Source organism: Tursiops truncatus, chromosome 13 (assembly GCF_011762595.2).
Source record: "Tursiops truncatus isolate mTurTru1 chromosome 13, mTurTru1.mat.Y, whole genome shotgun sequence".
In the NCBI taxonomy this organism is placed as follows: domain Eukaryota; kingdom Metazoa; phylum Chordata; class Mammalia; order Artiodactyla; family Delphinidae; genus Tursiops; species Tursiops truncatus.
Genome location: NC_047046.1, coordinates 25,345,191 through 25,354,513, shown reverse-complemented (window position 1 = coordinate 25,354,513; position 9,323 = coordinate 25,345,191).

Genomic DNA, 9,323 nt, shown 5'->3' with positions numbered 1-9,323 from the left:
CAATAGGAGGAGGAAGCAGGAAGCCTGGGGCAGGATGGGGGCGTGGGCGGGTCGGGACTCGTGGCCAATGAGCAAGCCCCACGGTTGAGCACGTGGCGCTTGTTGTGGTGACTGCGGCTGCGGCGCGGGAGAATATGTGGCCAATGAGGAACTGGGCACTTCGCGGCAAACTAGGGGAGGACCAATAGCGAGGACCCACGAGCCACCCTGGGGGCGAGGCTAGGAGTGCTTGCTCGAGGAGGCCCCGGGAGACTAAAGGGGCGGGGCCACGCGGGGCGTGGGCGGGGCGGAACCCGGAGCTCGGCCGCCCTGATATGTCGATCCACCTGGCTTGGCCGGCGACCCGGGCCGTCCTTCTTCCCTCGGGAACAAGCGCAGCGAAGGAGGCGCTCAGCCGCGAGTCCAAATCCCCCCGCACGTCCAGGCCCTGCTGAAACTGCCGGCTCCTTGGGAAGCCCCACGAAGGCCGCCGGAGGAGGGGCCAGGCTGGGGACTTGCAGCCCCGGTGACGAGGCAGGCTGGAGCAAGTGGACGGGCTGGAGAGGACCTTGTTATTTTGATGGAAAAGGGAAACGCCATTTATTCATTCTAATGAACAAAGTCAATCATTAATTGAGCACCGACCATGTGCCAGGCACTGTTCTGGATGCTGAAGACACAAAGGCCAACAAAAGATGCCATCCCTCCTGCCCTCCTGGTGTAGCCAAGGAGACAGGCCGTCATGGTCTTGTGCTAAGATGAGAGATAGTGTTTGCAGGACAGCGCGCTAACGGAAATAACAGCCAAGTGGAGACTGGAGGGTTGGGTAGTGCGCCCCATGCCAGGTGGGGTGATCTGGGAATCCTCTGTGAAGAGGTGATGTTTGATTGTCACTGCTGTGAGCACAGTAGACTGCCAGAGGAATCGGTGAGCAAGGGATGATGCAAGGGACGCTGGTGGCTTGGGCAGGGTGGAGCCTGGAAGGCCAGGAGGGGCGGGATGTGGTTTGCCAGCAGACTAGACAGAGCTGTGAGAGAGGAGTCAAGGGTGACTTTGAGGCCTGAGCTGCAGGGTGGGTGGAAGGCGGTGGCCTTTACTGAGCTGGAGAATGCTTGGGAGAAAGGCAGGCAGATGGAGAGTCCTGTTCTGGCCTCACTGAGTTTGGGGCATCTGTATGACATCCGTGTGGAAAAACCCAAGTGTGGTGTTGGAGGAGATGTCAGGCAGGCTGTCCAAGTGTGGGTAGCAGCCTTCATTAGCCCAGTGACATTTGTAGCCTTGGGCCTGCGTGAGATGCCCAAGGGGCGAGGCCAGGCCTGGGCAGCTCGACCTTCATTAGTTAGAGAGAGAAGGCAGACAGGCAGGGAAGCAGGGAGACCAGGGAGGCTGCAGCAGAACCAGGAAAAGGCTGCAGGGACAAGGTAGTGAGAAGCCCTGGGAGTCGTGGCCTGGGAAGTCACGCCAAGGTCCCTGGATAATGGCGGCCATGAGGGAGAGGAAGGTGCCCGGACCTTTATCGGGAGCTCAACTTTGGACTCGAGTGTGGCAGGTGAGGGAAGCCCTGCGCTGGACCCTGAGTCCCCCAGGGAGACTGGAGTGGGGAGAACCAGCCGAGATACCTTGTTATTTTGGTGGAAAAGAGAAACTCCATTTCAGGTGGATCCGAGGAGGGCTAAGAGGGGTCCCCTGGGGAGTGGCACCTGGAGGCCCACTTGGGAGGGGCGGGGAGGGAGAGGCTGGGAGCACGAAGGAGGTGTGCATTGGGTTCAGGAGTGAGGAGAGGTCAGTCTGATACAGCAGGAGTTGGACCAAGGGCTGAGAGGCTGGTGGGAGCAAGCTGATAAGGCCCCCTCAGACAGCCTCCATTTTCCAGCAAAGCAGATCTAGGTCACGTTCGAGGTGACACCGTCGGAGCAGATCCCACCCAGGTAGGATCCCACCCAGGTGGAGGTGCGGCTGCAGGGCTGGGATCCAGGGCCTCAGACATCAGGGCGGGCGCCTGCCCGGCTTGAAGGAGCCAGCGAGGGTTTCGGGTTTCCTGTCTGCACGGGGAAGGGGAGGCATTCCTGCCTCTGGGCCCTCAGCAAGCAGGCACTGGCTGGCCCTCCGCTCAGGGTCAGGCTGGGACTAACGGAGGGGCCGTCATGTGATAGGGGTGTCTGTCTCTCCCCTTCTATGGGCCTGATAAGGCAGGAGCCGGGTTTGGGGCTGGAGAAGCACATTCCTAGGAGACGGAGCCCAGGGTGGGGGCGGGACATGCTGGGAGCACCCGCGGGGTTCTACTGCACATCTTCCCTTCTCAGGCCCAGGGTACCCTCAGGTGGGGATTGAGGCCCCTAGGAGGCAGAGCAGGGCCTGGGGCAGACTGTCACCACCAGTCCAGGCTTTCACATCCAGTGTCAGGCCCAGGACAGGCCACTCGAGAGGCACCGGGCCTGCTGCTCCGACCCCTGGCACTTCCAGACAGTTAATTACAGAGAGAAGGCCTGGGTGAGCCAGGCAGGCGGGGTGCTGGATGCTAATGGCTGTGTAGCCATCTGTCTGTCCTGAGCAACAGGGCAGCAGGCCTGCCCGAGGGGCCACCTCCTCTTTCCTGGGCTGAGGACTATGGCAGGAGGCGGGCCTGTGGCGAGGGGAAGAGGGGCCTGCTCTCCAAGCCACCTCGCTGGCCTCAGGACCCTGCCTGCTACAGAGCAAGGAGCCCAGGTCTGGGGACAGGTGCCCAGGTCCGGGGACACCCGAAGACCCCTGATTTCTCTGTCCAGGCTCTCCAGTGCCTACAGGCAGGACAGCACCTGCTGCGTGCCCATCAAGCTGGCCTTCTTCCTCACAGGGCTCGTACACCAGGAGAGACCCTCATGAGACCCCAATGACAACCCCAAACCCTGGAGCCAACCCTGACTCCCACTCCCCGGCCCCACAGGGAACCCTCCAGTCCTTTCCCCACCTCTTATTCAGCATCCCTCTCCTGGGACAGCCCAGATCTGACTTATTCAGTCACTCATTTCCCTCCCTACCAGCCTAGATGTTCTGTTCAAAGGAGAGGGAGAGAGGGTGATAGAAATGCCCCCTACTCCAGGAAGCCCTCCCTGAAGGGACCAGAGCTCACCTACCTTCTGTTAGGGCCCCACACACTCAAATTTTAGATGTATTTTATTCCGAAGGCAGCACGTGCCCATGGTAACAGCTGGCAAGAAGCAGAAACAAGGTGAGTGCTGGAGGCACTGTGTCTTCCTGTGGATAACGTGTGGCACCCCTCGCGGGGCCTTTCCTCAGGGGCTGCGAGCTCAGTGCCCACCCCCTCCCAGCATATGGACTACGCCCCCAACTGCTGTGGGTGGGTCTCACCGCAGCTCCAGCCAGTGCCCCCAGGAGCAGCTGTGTCCCCGGTGGCCCTTCCTGTCTGGGTCATGGGATATTTTTAGCACTGAGTCCGGAACTCACTCGGCAGCAGCTGCTCGTGAACGGAGCATAAGAACAACAAACCGTCCAGGTGGGCTGTGTCAGGCCTGCCCGGCAGAGGGGGCGACCGGGGCCTGGCCTTCTGAGCCTGGTAGCAGAATCGACTTTCCAGGAATTTGAGGGTCTCTGGGTGGGCTGGGGAGGGAGGAGGCAGTCAGGATAGAGAAAGAGTAAGCATTAGCCTGGCCCGACAGGAGAGCAGCTTGTGCAAAGGTCTTGAGATGGCATGGAGGGACAGAGGCAGGGAAGGAGCTGCATATGATGAGAGACTGGCTGACAGGCCCTGTAGGTGATGGTCTCTGTCCCAAGGGCAGTGAAGAGCCCCAGGTGAGGTTAGGATCAGATGGCGGCTCTTTGGAGAAAGCAGGGGTCAGAGGGGAAGATGGCTGCGGCCTGCAGTGGTGGGCACGTGACAGCGAGAGTGACAGGGTCAAGGAGGCGGAAGGCATAGACCTTAGTGAGTGCTTGGCGAGGGGGCTGAGACGTAGGGGAGGGCCAGGTTTGGGAGGGAGAGCCCCTGTTGGTTTGGGACAGGCCGAGTTAGGGGTCCCGGGGGGACAGGACCGCTCAGGGAAGCCCTCCCTGGCCTCCCCAGCCCTGCCCTCCCAGCTCCTTTCCTTCACCCTTCTCCAGCTGTGGTTCAGAGACAAAAACCTCTCTGCCACCTCTGGGCTCCTGCCATGTCTCTGACAGGCGACTCTGCTCCTTGGATGCTCCCCTGCTGAGTAGCTGGGGTGTGGGACTCCCCGCCTGGACCCCGGTTTCTCTATCTCTGACCCTCAGTGGCTGGATGAGATGGTCCCTCCCCAGCCCCAGCTGCCAGGCCAGCCTGACCTTCAATGCCCGGCTGTCATGACCCTCATCAGTTGCCCCTCATTCCATTCGCTGCTGTGGCCACTACCTGACCATCAAAGCCGCCTCCAGCCAGAGCCCCAGAGCAGCTGGCGGCGCCCCCCCCCGCCCCGCCCCCTCCACCTCAGCTATTTTCGAGCTCAGTGTGGCTGTGCGGTTGTGTTTTGGAAGAAAATTATCTGCTTGGCTGAATCAGCCAAATGGCAGGGCCGGGGATGCGAGTTCATGGAGATACAGTGAAAAGACTGTGTGGTCCCACACGGGTCTGCTGCCCACCTGCACACCCGGGGATGCACGTGGGATCCGGTCCGTGTGGAACCTGAGGCCACACTGTCCCACGGTCTTCCTACCCATAGCCTGCCTGCCAGATCATCAGGCAGTTCCCATCTGTGGTCTGGCAAGGACCTGGAAGGACAGGGGCCACCACTCTGGGAGCCCTGCCCAGAAAGTGACTGAGTGCTCAGAGCAGGTGGATGGAGAAGCTCAGAAAGGCCCTGGGCTCCCCCATCTCCCACCTGGCTTATACCCCCGACACCCCTGCCAAGCAGCCCAGGCCCTGCTCACATACCGGGGAGGGTGAGCCCCAGGCCAGGTGCTCGCTCAGACCCTGGGACAGGAACCCTGCGTCCTTGTACCCCTCCACCCCACCCCCCGCCCCAGATACCACCACAAGCCCTGCCCCCACATTTCACTCAAGATGTTCTCCCAGCCTCGCACGCCCTTCACTTGTGTGAGGTATTAGGGCCTCTTTAAGAAAACAAATGCAAAATTACAAGTCCAAGATTAGGTACAAAAGTACCTCATTTGTTTAGAATGAGGACACGAACAAAACAAGCGACAAGTTCACAAAAGGTAACAAGTAGCACTCAATATCAAACCCAGGAAAAATCCCCTCCCCGGTCAGAAGCTGTGCCTGTGTCAGGCGGGGGCTGGTGAAAGAAGCAGCAGGCGTTAACCAGGCCCCTGGGGAAACTGAGGCTGGGGTGTGGGGAGGGCATGGGGAAGGGGTGAGGGTGGGCCCAGGAAGGGGTGGGCTGCCTGTTCAGCTCCATCCCAAACCTGCACCAGGTGGCCCAGCCACAGGGGACTGGCCACCACTTTGGTGTCCTCCCCTCTTCCCCCACCATGGGCCCTGCTGGGAGGGGGCCTCCCCCACCAGGGAATGCAGGCGTCAGCACTTCAGACTCTGTCTAACCGCCATCCCCACCCCCCGCCTCCCACCCTTCCCCTCCAGATGTGGGCACAGCTGTATTTTTAGAACAGCCAACCCCGAGGACATTCTTTGCTTCTAATTAAGATGGCTTTAAACCTCCTATCCGCAATCAGCTCCACTGTTCAGTCCTCAGATATCAAAGGGTGGCCAGGAGGGGCTGCTCGGCTGGTTGTTGCTTGGGGTTTCTTCTTAGTTTTGAATCGTTAAGTTGGAAATGTGACCCAGAACTGCAGTGGATGCCAGCTCTGAGGAGGAGGGAGAAGCTGGATTTGGGGTAGAGCCTGCAGGGGCTGCCCCTAGGCCTTGCCCTCCACACTCAGTCAGGCTGCAGCCCCTCATGTTCACCTACCCACAGGCAGGGTCTGTCTGGAGATCAAGAGAGGGCACAGTACCTGCCCTTAGGATGCTCAGTGCGGGCAGTCAACAGACACACCTGGGGCCTGAGGGTGCAGCGCCTGTGCAGGGGGCAGTTCAGTCGTCATGATGTCCCCATTTTACAGGTGAGCAAATGGAGCCTGGAGAGAGGACGTACATGTTGGGACGGCTGGTACCCCATTGGTATCAGCTGCAGCCAGGCCTGTGGCCGGCCTGCTGTGCTTGGTGATGGCTCACTGCCCACCCTGACAGCCTGGTGCCCAAGGTCAGCTGGCCTCTGAACTCCAGCCAGTGCCTCCTTGGGAGGCTCCTGGTGTAGAGTAGAGTTGCCAGTCCAAGTGGGAGGAACAGGGAAGGCCTTGAACCACTCCCCAGCCCTTCCTGGAAAGCACAGCTGACAGATGAGGACGCTGAGGTCAGAGGGGAGGCAGTCGGGTCAAAGCAGGTCAGTCCACCCACCACCCACCCGGTGATGGATGCCCAGCTGATGGGCTGAAGGAGAGACCAGGGACCATCGGGGCCAGCCTGAGCCCAGGCTCCAGGGGTTAGGCCACCATCCAGACTCCTGTCCCACCCTTCATGGAGCAGAGAGGGGAGGCACACAGCGAGGCAGAGGCAGCGTGGGCTGGGTGTCAGACCGCCGAACTCCCGACCAAGGCCCTACCCCCCCCACCCGGCCCCCGGCGGGGCGCGGTCTGGGTGCGCAGGACTAAGGAAACGAAATCACCTGGGGCTCGTGGAACAGGGGACGCCCGGGATCGGCCAGGACTCGGCGCCCAGGGACCGTGGGGGCAGCTCCCCCCGGAGTTCCCCGCACCTGGCGGGGCCCTGGCTCAGGCCTCTTGGTTTCCCTGCCACCGCGGAGCCCCGAGAGGTCTGACGACCCGCCGCGCCAACTCCCGAAGCGCGGGCTTTGTCGCCCCCTCGCGGCCGGAGCCGGTCTCGGCAGCGGGGACGGATCCCGGCAACTGGCGGGGGCGGCCTGGGAGGGCTAAATGGGGTCTGGAGGCCTAATCCGGGAGGCCTAATCCGGGCGTCAGCGGAGTCCCCGGGCCCGGGTAACAGTGGAGGCACCTTCTGGAGCGGGCTCGGGTCGACGAGGCGGCCTCGCCGCTTCTAAGGGGGTAGGAGCAGCCGGGGGCTCGGTGGAGCGCAGACCCGGTGGAGCCCTCCAGCCAGCTTTGCGGTATCGATTACCTTCGGTGCGAGCCGCTGTGTTCCCTGCCTCCCGCTGAGTGCCGGGGTGGATCCCCCTACTCCCCCCTCACCGCCAGCTCTGGGCCTCAGTTTCCCCATCTGCAGAGTGACAGGCTCCGGAGTGTAGGAGGGAGCGTGGGTCGTGGCTCCCATGGCGGGGGAGGGGCGTCACCACCCACGTTGGCCTCCCTCCCGGAGCTCCTGAGCCCTGGTGACTGAAAGCAGGCCACCCCTCCTCCCTTGACCCTGTTGCAGGAAAAATAGACATGAGAATTTTCTGATAAACAAGGAAAATAAGGAAACAATCAACAGGCTGGGGAAACAATATAAACAGGCCTGAAAGAGTTAAGTAATCCTGGTTATTCTTTAGCTGTTACTACTAACAAACACTTGTAGCTAGACTTGTCCTTCACAAAGCTGATTACTCTCTGACTCCGTACGAATTACCCTTTGCACCTGGCCTTTCTTCTCCCCCTACACTCCCTTGTAGCACTCTTCATTTCAGAAAGAAGGTCACCAGCCGATAACTTCAGGGACGCCAGACCTGGTTGCTGAGCCGCCTGATGCCAGCTTTGGCCATGAATTTGCAGAAGAAAAGAAATGCAAGACCTTCACTACTTTTGATCCTCATCATATACCCGGGACTGCGAGCCCCACATATAAAATCTTCTCCGATTCCCCAAGGAGGGGGACACAGTTCTTGAGGCACTAGCCTACTGTCTTCCCCTCTTGCCCGGCAAAAGGAATAAAGCTACTCTGTTCTATTTCCTCCAAACTCTGTCTCCGTATTTCTATTCGGCATCAGTGGACAGGGAGCCAAGATTTGGTAACACCCCCACCTCTGCCTTCTCACCGGGGAAACCAAGACTGGGTGGGAATCCGAGACTGGGTGGGAATCCGAGACTGGGTGGGAATCCACGCGGGAAGCTCCCCGGAGGAGGAGTCGGCACGCGTGGGGGTTGTCTTTCCATGCTCCCCTGACTCAGGCGTGGTTTGACAGCCCCATCCCGTAGGGTCTGCGCTGGACTTGGAGATCTGAAAGCCCAGCCCCGACTTCCAGCAGGGCTGCAGGGGTGCTGCGGACACAGACTCCACCTTGTGGAGTCTCAGGGACGTTGAGAGGATTAGCCATCAGCACTGGGCAGCCACAAACACTCACAACCTTGACTGTCACACACTCAAGGTTAAACTCCTGATTAATGTTTGCCAAAGAGAAACCTCAAGCTCCCTTGCTTAAGGATAATAATTAGTGGCTGGGGAGCCCACGCATTGGGGGGCTGACTCCAGCGAGGTGTCCATGGAGGGGGGGCGGCGGGGAGGGAGCAAAGAGGGTATTATCACAGCAGTGGATCATCTCAATTGATGCAGAGATGCAGAAAGGCATGCACTTAGCAACTGCTAATATTTTATTTATTGTATTGATATTTTTCCTTAAAAAATGCATGATGTTTTTTAGAAACTTTTACAAGTTCAGGGCAGCAAAAATAAAACAGTATCCCTTCTGGTGTATGTCCTATCACAGTCTTTGCTCAGATGACTTCCTAGGGTCACTTTCAGGTCTATGTTTCTATGACCAAAAATAGCATCTTTGGCAACTGGTTTCGATTTGGCCTTAATCCAACTCCTGGATTCATGAAGGACCTGAGAAGCCCTGAGAAATAAAAGATTAATCCTGCCCAGTGGACCCGGTGGTTCCTCATCTCACAAGGTCCACTGGGCCGGACTAATCTTGTCGCATAGGCCGGGCTGGCCTCTCACGGAATGGATCCCCGGGCTGCAACCCGAGACTGGGTCTCCCACCCGCCTTCCAAGTCACTGGCTCTGCCAGGACGGACGGATGAGAGCTCTCCAGACTTGTGGGTCTGCCTTTTGGCCCTCCTAATCCTGTCCCTCCCCTGGGGGGAAAGGGCGGGGACACCTGTACTGGAGGAGAGTGGGGATGCCTGTGCAGAATCAAGGGCTCGGCCCTCATAGTGCCTGGGGACAGGGGCGTCCCGCAGGCGGGCAGGGGCGCCTGATTGGGGTGAGAGGAGGCCGGGCAGAGGGGCCGGAAGGGGCGGCGGCGGAGGTCCAAAGGGGAGCGCAACGGTGACGGGCTGAGAGTCACTCCGGAGGCGGCAGCGGGGGAGGAGACGAGGGGACTAGGGGCCAGGGCCGGGATTTCGTGCGAGTCTGGAGCGCGCTGATCAGAGCCGCCGGCCACGACAGGCGAAGGCGGATGCAGGGGCTGGCCGTGGTGACTTCG